Raw genomic sequence first — 11,653 nt, forward strand, 5'->3', positions numbered from 1 at the left:
TTCTAGTCCCACTTGAGTGAACTTCTCAAGGTTTGAATGAGAAGTGAATATGATTCTAGTCCCACCTAGACTACTAAAATAGACAAGATCAACCACTCATTCATTGACAAACAAAATTGTTTTGGATTTGACATAAATTGTGCAAGTGAGCTTACTACATAACAAATATCTGGCCGTGTGATAGTTAGATATATAAGAGATTTGATGAGATGCTGTCATTGACAGTGGGCTTTTTTGAATCTTTTCTAAGTTTCAAACTCTGTTCCATGGGAGTGGATGCAATCTTGCAATCTGCCATATGAAGCTTCTTTAGGAGACTGTCAACATACTTTAGCTGACTCATGAATGTGCTGTCTAAGTCTCTTTACAACTCAATACCAAGCCAATAGTGCATAAGTCTAAGATCTTTAATGTCAAGCTCTGCAGATAAGTCTTGTTTTAGATTTTTGATGAAGCTATCCTTGCTTCCAGTCACAATCATATCATCTACATACATAAGTGCAATAGTAATGTCTTCCCCTAGAACTTTGTGGTAGAGAGTATGATCTGCATTAGACTTCATGTATCCCAGATTAGCAAAGTACTTGTCAATTCTACTGTACCAACTTCTGGGTGCTTGCTTTAAGCCGTAGAGACTTTTCTTGTGATATCAAACCTGATTCTCTTTTCTTGGTTCAACATAACCTGCTCGTTGTTGCATGTAGACTTCCTCATCTAGGTGACCATTGAGAAATGCATTCTTGACATCGAGCTGATACACATTCCATGCCGAGTGTCGCTAGTCATATCAAGAAGCATATGGAATCCATCTTTGCTACTGGAGCATAAGTCTCATCATAGTCTTGACCATATTGCTGTGCAAATCCTTTTGCAACTAGTTTGGCTTTGTATCTTTCAATGCTTCCATCAGGATTATACTTCACTTTGTATACCCATTTGTTTGCTATGGCCTTCTTTCCTAGTGGAAGGTCGCATAATTCCCAAGTGTTATGGATTTGTATCTTTCAATGCTTTCATCTGGATTATACTTCACTTTGTATACCCATTTGTTTGCTATGGCCTTCTTTCTTGGTGGAAGGTCACATAATTCCCAAGTGTCTTGTACAAAGCTTCCATTTCTTCATTCAAAGCAGTTTTCCATTCTGGCTTGTCAACTGCGTGTTCAAAGTATATGTAGTCATGATGGTAGTAATAAGAGCACAGTTGGTGGTTTCAACTTGAATTGCTTTGGCTTTTTGAGCATATGTCAATATGGCTGGAGGTTTGCTTTCCCTAGTAGACTGTCTGAGTTGTTGTGGTTCTTCTCGAGGTGCTTCTGGCAATTCTTCCTCTTCTTTATCAACCTTTTCTGTAGATGACTATGTAATAGGTGTGTCTATCTCCTGTGTATTTGAGGTTTTTGATTTTGATTCCTCATCAAAGATTACATCTTTGGAGATTGGTTGATGGGATCATATATTTTGTATGCTTTGCTCTCTTCACTGTACCCAACCATAATGCATTTGCGTGACTTCACATCAAATTTTTTGTGATGTACGTCATGTATGTGTGCACATGCTATGAAACCAAATATCCTGAGATGCCCAATGCGTGGCTTATGTTCAGTGAATGCTTCATAAGGTATCATATCCTAAATCGGTTCGGTCGGAAGCCGATTAAGCAAGTAGTTTGTAGTAACTATTGCTTTTGCCCAATACTGATTCAGAAGACGCTTTTCATTGAGCATTGCTCTAGCACTGCGGGCTAAAGTACCATTCTTCCTTTTAGCTCTTGCATTCTGCTGAGGAGTATCTGCACAAGTGAATTTCTTCGAATGCCATGACTTCTACAAAAGTTCATGAATGCTGAAGACATGTATTCACCTCCTCTGTCTGATCTCATGACTTGGATCTTTTTGCCTGTCTGGTTCTTGACCATGGCTTTGAATTCTTGAAATCTGGAAAAGACTTCAGATTTCTCTTTCAGAAAGTAGACCCAACAATATCTCCAATAGCCATCGATTAAAGTCAAGTAGTAAAGCGAACCATTGATGTTGTGGGTCTGGGCATAACTCCATACATCTTTGTGAATCAAATCAAGAATACCTCGTGCTTGAGAGGTGCTTCTACCAAAGTTGGTTTGCTTTTGTTTACCGAAGCAGAATGCTTCGCAAACTTTTTCAAGAAACTGAAGCTTTGGAATTCCATAAGTGAATGGAAATGGACGGAAATTTTCTTGGGATGAACAGAAATTTTACTCTCAACCGAAAAACTTTCATCACCAGAATGAAAGAACAATCACTTGCTCTAAATCTCTCAATCACTGCACCTCAGTGGAAGGCAGAACCATGCTCTGATACCATGATAAAATATGAAGAGGGGAGATGAGGAGAGAGGGCGCAGCTAGAGAGCACACCACAAATGACTAAATGTACACTAGATTTAGTTGAAAATGTAGAATATATACAAACCCTTTTAGGATTAGGGTTAGGGCATCTAACCCTTTCCTTTATAGCTCTCTATTGGTTAGTGCTATGCACAATATTATCACATGATCTTGAGCATGGTATCTCAACACTTGTATCTTGTAAAAATATTTGATCTTCATAGGCTTGTGTCTTTTTAAATTATTGTATCATCAAAGGATCTTTTGGATGAAACAGCATCTTGTATCTTTGAATGTTTTCTGAACTGCTTGAGAGAGTGCCTTATACACGCACAAACATTAAAAATACTTGATCATCATAGGCTTGTATCTTTGAAAATTTTATGTTGTATCTTTTAAAAAGATAGGCTTGTACCTTATAAAAATATTTGATCTTCATAGGCTTGTGTCTTTTTAAATTATTGTATATCATCAAAGGAACTTTTGGGTAAAACACAATCTTGGATGTTTGCATGTTTTATGGGATAGCAAGGGAAAGAGAGTTCACTTTATCTATAAGAACATAATCATGTTATGGTTTGTTTAAGTGACAACGAATTGGTGCTAATCACATATGTAAAAGGTCCTTTCAAACTCCAGTGCAAGATGAATGCTGCACAAGCCTATGGTTCTTCTCCAAATCAATGAAGGAGAGTGCACAAGGTTTATGAAGCTAAGCTCTAGGAGATTCATCATAGTGGGGGTATTGCCATACCACTCTTGAATTGCGAGAGTAGTTATGCACTACTACATTCTCAAGAGCAAGAATGTGGAACATAACGCTCTTATTTAGACATGGATGGTGTGTTACTTCATCCCACACAACCATAAAAGGGAGGTGTTCTAGCCGTGATGGCATGTCTATGCGTGGTAGGTACAAGACTTCAGCACAGGATTAGATCTTGATGTCACATTTCTTGTTCCAGAAGATGCAAGGAATTTTTTACATTGGGCGACTCGATGGTTTGACAAAAAAGTCGTATTGAAACTTTATTCCTCGATGGCTTTAAATTGGAAAAAAAAGTCCAATAAATGTATAATTTCTTATGTTGCCCACAAGGGTCACACATGAAAGAGAGAATCAAATAAATAAGTCACTAATCCAAAATTTTGTTGGAGAAGGTGATATCATGCATGACCGATTATCTCTCGTCATGTCTCATGATAGATCATATGCACAACCTAAGAAGGAAATTTGCACTATGATTTCTTGGCTTGGAGTCTCTTATCTAAGGGTGGATGGATTAGGCAGATTGTGACTCAGTGCATTTCACCATTTTGGATGGGAAGCCTGTGTTTTTCAAGAACCTATGGTATTTCTAGGAGAAACACCATTTCTACGATGTGTCCTATACCGTACTTATTGATGACAATTTTTACAACTATATAGGAAATCTGTCAGGGACATGCTCCATATTTCCAAAGATGACAACAATCCCTGAACACATGCACTTCAATTTTCTGATCAGACACTCGGCACCATGGATATGGTAGTGGTTACTGTCAGAGGATTGGCTGCAGTTTGCTTTTGGAGACCATTTTGGGGCTTGGTTATACTAGGAAACCCTACAAGTCGTAGAAATTTTTGTTGTACATCCAAGATGGGTGCCAATGGAAGGGTGGCACATGGTCATGCCCTGCCACCTCAACCCTGGGCCTTATGCACACCATATTTTATTATACTATTGCCACACATACAAGCACACACACATATTTATGCCTTTTAGTTTGGTCAAATTTATCCATAACAGTTCCCCCCCCAGGCAGGGAATGCACAACATTTCCATGCCTGGGACCTTCATGCACAAAGAAGGGCTTGAGATAACACTTGTTGATCACCTTCTTGCCATATGGCTCATGCAACTCCTCAACTTATACAGACACATTGCTACGTTCCTTGATGACTTTGTATGGACCAGTCCACAGTGGGAGGAACTTTTTATCCATCTGGTGGTCCAATCTATTATCAAAGCATAGCACAACATCTGCCTCAGCAAAGTGTCTTTCCCATCCCTTGCGAATCTTAGCATCCATGCACGCCTTTTGTCGGTTCTTTTGGATCTCTGTTTGATGGAGTGCAAGGCATCGGGTTTCATCTAGCTTCTCAAGTTGTACCAACCTGAACTCTACATGTTCATCTTCTATCATCCTCTATTCTTGTGCCAATCTCAAGGCCAAAATCTCTATCTCTAGTCATAAAACTGCCTCAGTACCATACACCAACTCAAAAGGAGTGTGACCTGTAGATGTTTTATGAGTGATGTTGTAAGCCCACACAGCTTCAATGACCTTCTGATCCCATTGGCTCCTGTTCCCTGTGGCTATTTTTCCCATGGATTTACAAAGGAGGCCATTGGTCTACTCCGTTTGTCCCATGGACGCTGGATGATAGATGCTAGAAGTGCAATGATCAATACCATGCGATCCATGAGCAACTCCACTGCTTCATTTAAGAATGGACTCCCATGGTCAGATACTATTTCCATCGGCGGTGTCCCAAACCTTGTGCAGATACGTTCAAATATGAAATTTGAAACTGCCTTACCATTTGCAGCAGGGAGGGCGATAGCTTCAGCCCACTTAGTGACATACTAAGTGGCTACCGAAAGATACTTCTTTTTGCGGGCAGTTATGGGTAGGGGCCCAACAAAATCTATTCCCCACTTCTGAAACGGATGGATGGACATCACTGGGTGATGTTGCCTAGGACGCAAATCCTTCCTACCAAAGAATTGGCATGGTTCACAAGTTTTGCAATACATAGTGACATCCTTAAACAAGGTCGGCCAATAGTACCCAGCATGTAAAATCTTCTTAGCTGTATAGTCACCAGCATAGTGGCCTCCACAAAATCCATCATGATAATGCTTCAATACCTTAGGTACATCAATGGCCTGTCTTAGTACCTCATCTAGGCCTTGATGGTATAACACCCCATCAAAGAGAGTGTAGCGCCTACTATCTCTACGAATTTTCTTTCTCTCATAGCTAGTACTTTCTGGAAGAAAGGAGAAAGCGGTAAGAAACCTGTAGATTCCACCATACCATGGATCCCCAACTTCTATGGCCACTACAAAGGTTACATCGAGGCACTCCTCTAAATCAATCAAAGCATTTTTCAAGTTGGAACAACCCCCTTTTACAAATTTGAAAGAAAAATCATATTCTTGTAAAACTGCCAACCATTTGGCCAACCAACCCATGGGATTTGGCGATTGAAGAACCTGCTTTACAAGACCATTGCTACATATTATAATGAAGGACTTTCCAACAACATAATGCTTAAATTTCTCAATGCAGAATACCAAAGATAAAGCATGGTTGTCAGCCTCAGAGTAGCATCGTTCAGTTTCGAGCAATTGTCGAGAAGCAAATTGAACGGGATACATGAACCGATCCTCCCCTTGCTAGAGAAGAATACCTGCCAGAGTGTGCTCACCAAACCCAAGATTGATATAGAAAGTCTTTGACCAATCAGGATTGCGTAGAATGGGTTCTGAAGCCAAAACACTCTTGATTTGTACAAACCCATGATCACAATCCTCATCCCAAGAGAAATCAACTCCATCTTTTAATAGCATAGTCATGGGTCGTGTCAAAGCAGCATATTGATCAATGAAGCGACGATAGTATCTTGCTAGATTGACAAATGAGCGTACTTGACGTTTGGTTATTGGTGGGGAGAGCTTGAGGATAGCTTCTACCTTCTTGAGGTTAGGCTTGACGCCCTCATATGAGACAATATGTCCCAGTAACCTCCCTTGAGTGGCTCCAATGGTGCATTTATCAGGGTTGAGGTTTCCACTCGCATCATTGACCCTTTGGAAGGCCAACCTAACCTTCATGATGTGCTCCTTACGTGCTGAGAATATACAGAAATCATCTAAAAACACCTCGAAGAAAACCCCCACATAAGGAGCAAACACCATCTGCATAAATCTTTGAAAGGTAGCAAGGGATTGGTGAGGCCAAATGGCATTACTTTGAATGCAAATGTCCCCCAAGGTGTGGCAAATATGGTTTTAAGCACATCCTCCTCAGCAATTCTGATTTGATAAAACCGAGAGTAACCATCATAGAAAGTATACATCTCATGACCACTTACCTTTTCAAGAATGAGGTCTTGAAAGGGAAGAGGATGATAAGATTCCCAGCCATGTCTGTGGTGGCGGCTAAGATCCATCGGGTTGTCAGTTAATTACTAGCCACCGCAATGGCCCGTAATTACTCAGCTTCTAGTTCCCCGCAATTACTCAGCTTCTAGTTACCACCATCGAGCTTGCATGCATGATTACTACGAGTGCAATAAATTATGGTAATGAGGGATTAGAGGTGATTAGGTTTCATGATTTACTTTTGTGGAAATTACTACCCAATGGTGGTGGCTATCATCAACCATGTCTATCATGCCTACGATTCCACCGTGCCACTGCTCACCCACCACCATGGTTTAGCATGCATGATCACTACGAGTGCAGTAAGAATTACTAGTCATCGGGCTTGCATGCTCAGTGGAGAACTAGAGTGAATGGTAATGAGTGATTATACATGGTAATGAGAATTACTGCCCAGTGGTGATGGCTCTCATCAGCCATGTCCATCGTGGCTAAGTTAATTACCAACCACCAGAGTGACACCACATGGTGTCTTCTTCATTACCAGCCCATCTGGGGGATTCCACATGGTGGCTTGCAATTAATATGGACAGAACCCCGGGCTCCAACCACCACGGTGGCTCAAACTTTATAATATATGTAAGATCTATGGCATTTGGCATTTTACTACGTTGCTCTAATCTGCCCATGCTGCTTTGCTACTTTGCTCCACACCCATCCTCTATCCTCTATCTCTTTTCTGTCGCTACTCTACTTTGCTCCGTGATCCCTCCTCCAACTCTCGTCACTACATCTGCTCCCTTGCTTATCTTCTACTCACCCACTCATCTTCATCATGCCTAGTTGGTCCCCCCCTTAATGCTCTGTGATCCCAATAATATATGCCTTCTCATATAAGGTGATTGTGTCCAAGAAGTCTATGGGCTTCACCAGAGTGCAAGAAAAGGAGAGACAGCCTAAGTGCGGAAGTCATTGCTACAGTGACGACATTTTGGCACAAAAATACGAGAGTTTCTCCAAATAGAAAGGACATATGTAAGAAGCGGATGGGACGAAAGGTGTTTGAGGAGCACATCAGCTAGATACAACGCAGGTTAGTGGTGCCTAAACTAGCCCGGTGGTTGTTTGTGATTGAGCTTTGGGATAGTTTACTTATTTCTTTTCTTAAACTAGGCTTGGACTAAATGTGATTGTCCTAAACTAGCCCGGTGGTTGGAACAGCATGCCACTGTAGGCTGGTTCAGTTGAATCCCCAGTGATGTGATTGTCCTAAACCAACATGGTTGAATAGAAATTAGTTGTTGTCCAGCCCGATGGCATGGTTGAGCAAAAATTAACAGCAATATATTTGGCAATATATTATTATTTTACTAAACTAGTCCGGTGGTTGGAACATCATGCAACCATGGCTACTTCAGCTCAATCACTAGCTATGTCATTGTCCTAAACCAGCCTGGTTGAGCAGACAAAAGGATGGAGCAAAGTAATAGACACGGAGTTGATTAATAATATCAACCTTTATTGCATGCTTAATAGTGATGTGATGAAAAGATGGGTGACAAGATACGAGGATGCAAAGGCAAGAACACAAGGAAAAAGGGCCCTCTTTCGTACAAACCACAGATCTTGTGTGCCATAGCCTCGGCATCTAAGAGCACTTCCAAAGGATATTCTATTTGTAAGACAATAGCATGAACATAGCCTAAAATGTGAATGTCAAAAGAAGAATAATGGCTGAATTTTATTGTGGGGTTGTTCAATCTTCATAGATTCCAATTTTGTTTATATAGATTGAGTATAGATTCCACCCCTTGATTTCAAATTCGTTCATTTATGAAATATAGAAGTGTGCATGGGATGTTCTTGAAAAGAGTGCTATCAAGATCTCATAATCAAGCACTACTTAGATCTCATAATCAAAGTGTTATCAGCCTTAACAAAGATCATGTTCAACATAATAGAATAGGACATCTTGTTGTCCATTATGACTATGCTTGACATGAAGTCCAAGTAGTCACAAAGCACTTCCAAGAAGTCTCCTAACAATTAGAAAGCACAACCAAGCATAGTCATAACAGTCACAAAGCACTAATCAAGCACTTAGAGTAGTCACTGAAGTCATATAACAGTCACAAAACACTCACATAACTATCACAAAGCACTTCCAAGCAGTCAGAAAGCACTTTGAAGAAGTCTCATAAAGTTCACAAAGCACTACTAAGCAGTGTCATAACAGTCACAAAGCACCGATCAAGCACTCATAGAGCAGTCACAAGGCATGCACATAGCTTTCACTAAACCAAGACTGCTTGGTTTTCACAAATCACTACCAATCACTCACTTAACTATCACAAAACTCTGCCAAGCAGGCATATAACAATCACAAAGCACTCACATAACTATCACAAAGCACTTCCAAACAGTGATAAAGCACTTCCAAGAAGTCTCATAACACTTAGAGTGCACTACCAAACAGTTTCATAACAGTCACAAAGCATTGATCAAGCACTTTCAAGTAGTCATCCAAAGCACTCACATAGCTTTCTTTCTTTTATAAAAGCAATTTCTCATTCACTATTATGATACAACATATCCACAGACAATATATATACCAGCACATAGACCAACCATTACCCTTGTCTAAGATATGGCAATAAAGAAACATTGCTAGAAATGAAAGCAAGGTACGAAAATAAATATATTAAAGATCATAAGGCATACTATTGTAGACTGCCTCATACACTTCCAGTGGAAGCAAGTACAAGTTCTCTCCATCAATGGCTTCTAGTGGAAACTTGATTGACCTTACAAGATCATGGGAGTATTAGAAGACTTTAGGTTGATCACATTAAGAAGCTTATAGTGGTGGGGCCTTAATGGTAATAGAATAAACCCTTCACAACATAGGAGTTTCTTGCTATTATGTTGCTCCAACCATCTTGCATAGCATTTTTGCTCCACTCTTTATCTTTGGTACACTTCAAAATGTAGAAGTCGGCACCTCCTTCATTGTCTACCTCTGCATTCACCGCAAGATTGTCCCCCATGTAAAGAGCATCACTAATCGCATCATCATGTCCTGCATACATAGGTTCATCAAGGATCTCATCATCGCTACCCAAATCATTGGCATCATTAGGAACAATGATGTGATATTACCGATTGGACACATGATTTTTACTGATGCAATTTCTCCATGACTCTTGGATACAAGAATTGCACTAGCATGACAACATTTTCATTGTTATTTCCTTGCTAGCCCCTTGTGTAGCTCCCCTGCTACAATGCATGGATTGTGTCTTGGGCATAGGTTGACAATCCCACTGTATTTCTATCAAAATCTTCTTCCTTGACCTCCCAAAACACTCATGCTATGTTCCTTTCCTTAGATGCATAGCTGGCTTGAGCCCCATGAGACAAGTTGGTCCTCAAGAAACCCATGACATCAGATGCACAATTTAAAGGTGGCTCCATTTTCCTTAAGCTATTCATGTGTCAATGCTCTCTTCACAATAGTGTTGAGAGATCATGCACTAACACATATAGAGTGTTATTAAGGAAAGGGTTAGATTCCCTAACCCTAACCCTAGATGGGTTTGTATATATTCTACATTTTTAACTAAATCTAGTGTATAGTTAGTCATTAGTGGTGTGCTCTCTAGCTGTGCCCTCTCTCCTCATCTCCACTATTCTCCTCTCCCCTCTTCATATTTTGTCATGGTATCAGAGCATGGTTCTGCCTTTCGCTGAGGTGCCATCCTCCTTGCGAGAGAGAGAGAGATTGAGAGATTGAATGTTCTCTTCCATTTAGAGAACTGCTGCATTGAAAGAAATTTCCATCATACAATTTTGTCCATTGAGTGAGAAAGATTTGTGAGTTTTTATTCATCCATTTCTGTTGTGAGAATTAATTGAGAGAGTTCTTATGAAATTTCCATCTTCCCATTATGAGAGAGAAATAGGGAGAGTCTTCTTTATCCTCTAAAAGATGAGATCTGTTTTTATTGCTAAGAGAAATAGAGAGACGTTTCTCTCTTCTACATACACTATTGATTGAGAGAGACAAATATATGGATTGAGAGAGTTTTCTTTGAGAGAAACTTCTCTCTTGCACTTGGAAGTTTTTCAAAACTCGACTCCTAGCAATTGACCTCCAAGCAACTACAAGCCTCTCCAATTGTCGGTGCCTCCAACAACAAAATCAATAAGGCTTTTGCTACTATGAGCTCCTCCAATGAACTACTCCACCAACTGAGTTCAGCTCTCCCAACTTCAAAGGCTCCAACAGACAAAGCTCTCCAGTCACTCCTAGCCTCATTGGTAGTGCAACAAAACAGAAGCCTCCTACGTGCCTTTGTTAATGCCCACGGTAGTCTCTACAACAAGCCGCTCTGCAATGACCATCGACAACATACGGTGCTCCATCAACTAGCCCGGCCTCCAATCTCCAATGCTCTAGCTTCTCCTACTGTCTATAGCCATGGGCTGTAGCTCCTACAACGATGCCTTCACTTTAGTGCTCCAGCATCACCTCCTCCAATGAGTTGCACTACAAGTAGCTCATCTCCATCGCGGCATCTCAATGACCTCCTAGCCTCCACCTTCCAAAGGCATAGCAACGACTCCTACAGTAGCAACAACAATAGCACTAGCTAGACTCTCAGCCTGCCATCTCCGTTATCAAGCCGACACGCTACTCCAGCCTGCCTCAAAATGCATCCTCATCATCCAATCCCATCATCCTCATGACGGATGGTGAGTAGCCTCACAGAGGCCTCCACAACCAATGAATCCACAGGCTCACGGCCCCCTGCATGGATGTCCATCTTTCCGCAGAGGTCCGTGTGAACAAGCTCTAGAGGAGCCTTTGCTCTGCTGGCCTCTTTAGGAAAGGGCTGCCGATGCTGCTTGCCTATCATGCAAGCTTCACATACATCGGGCAGATCTGAAATTTCTGGTAGGTCTACAATCATTCCACTTTTATGCATCTCCTTCAAAGAACTAAGGTTTAGATGACCAAACCTCTCATGCCACAGCTTAGTGTTCTTCACATCCGCTCGAGCACTAAAAGCTGAGAGTTCGTAAATGTTGTTGCGCCGTGTACCTTTACCAATGACCTTTCCTTAAAGATCCAA

Source organism: Dipteris shenzhenensis, chromosome 10, assembly GCF_047967505.1.
Source record: "Dipteris shenzhenensis isolate YYH24624 ecotype China chromosome 10, Dip_SZ_1.0, whole genome shotgun sequence".
NCBI lineage: Eukaryota > Viridiplantae > Streptophyta > Polypodiopsida > Gleicheniales > Dipteridaceae > Dipteris > Dipteris shenzhenensis.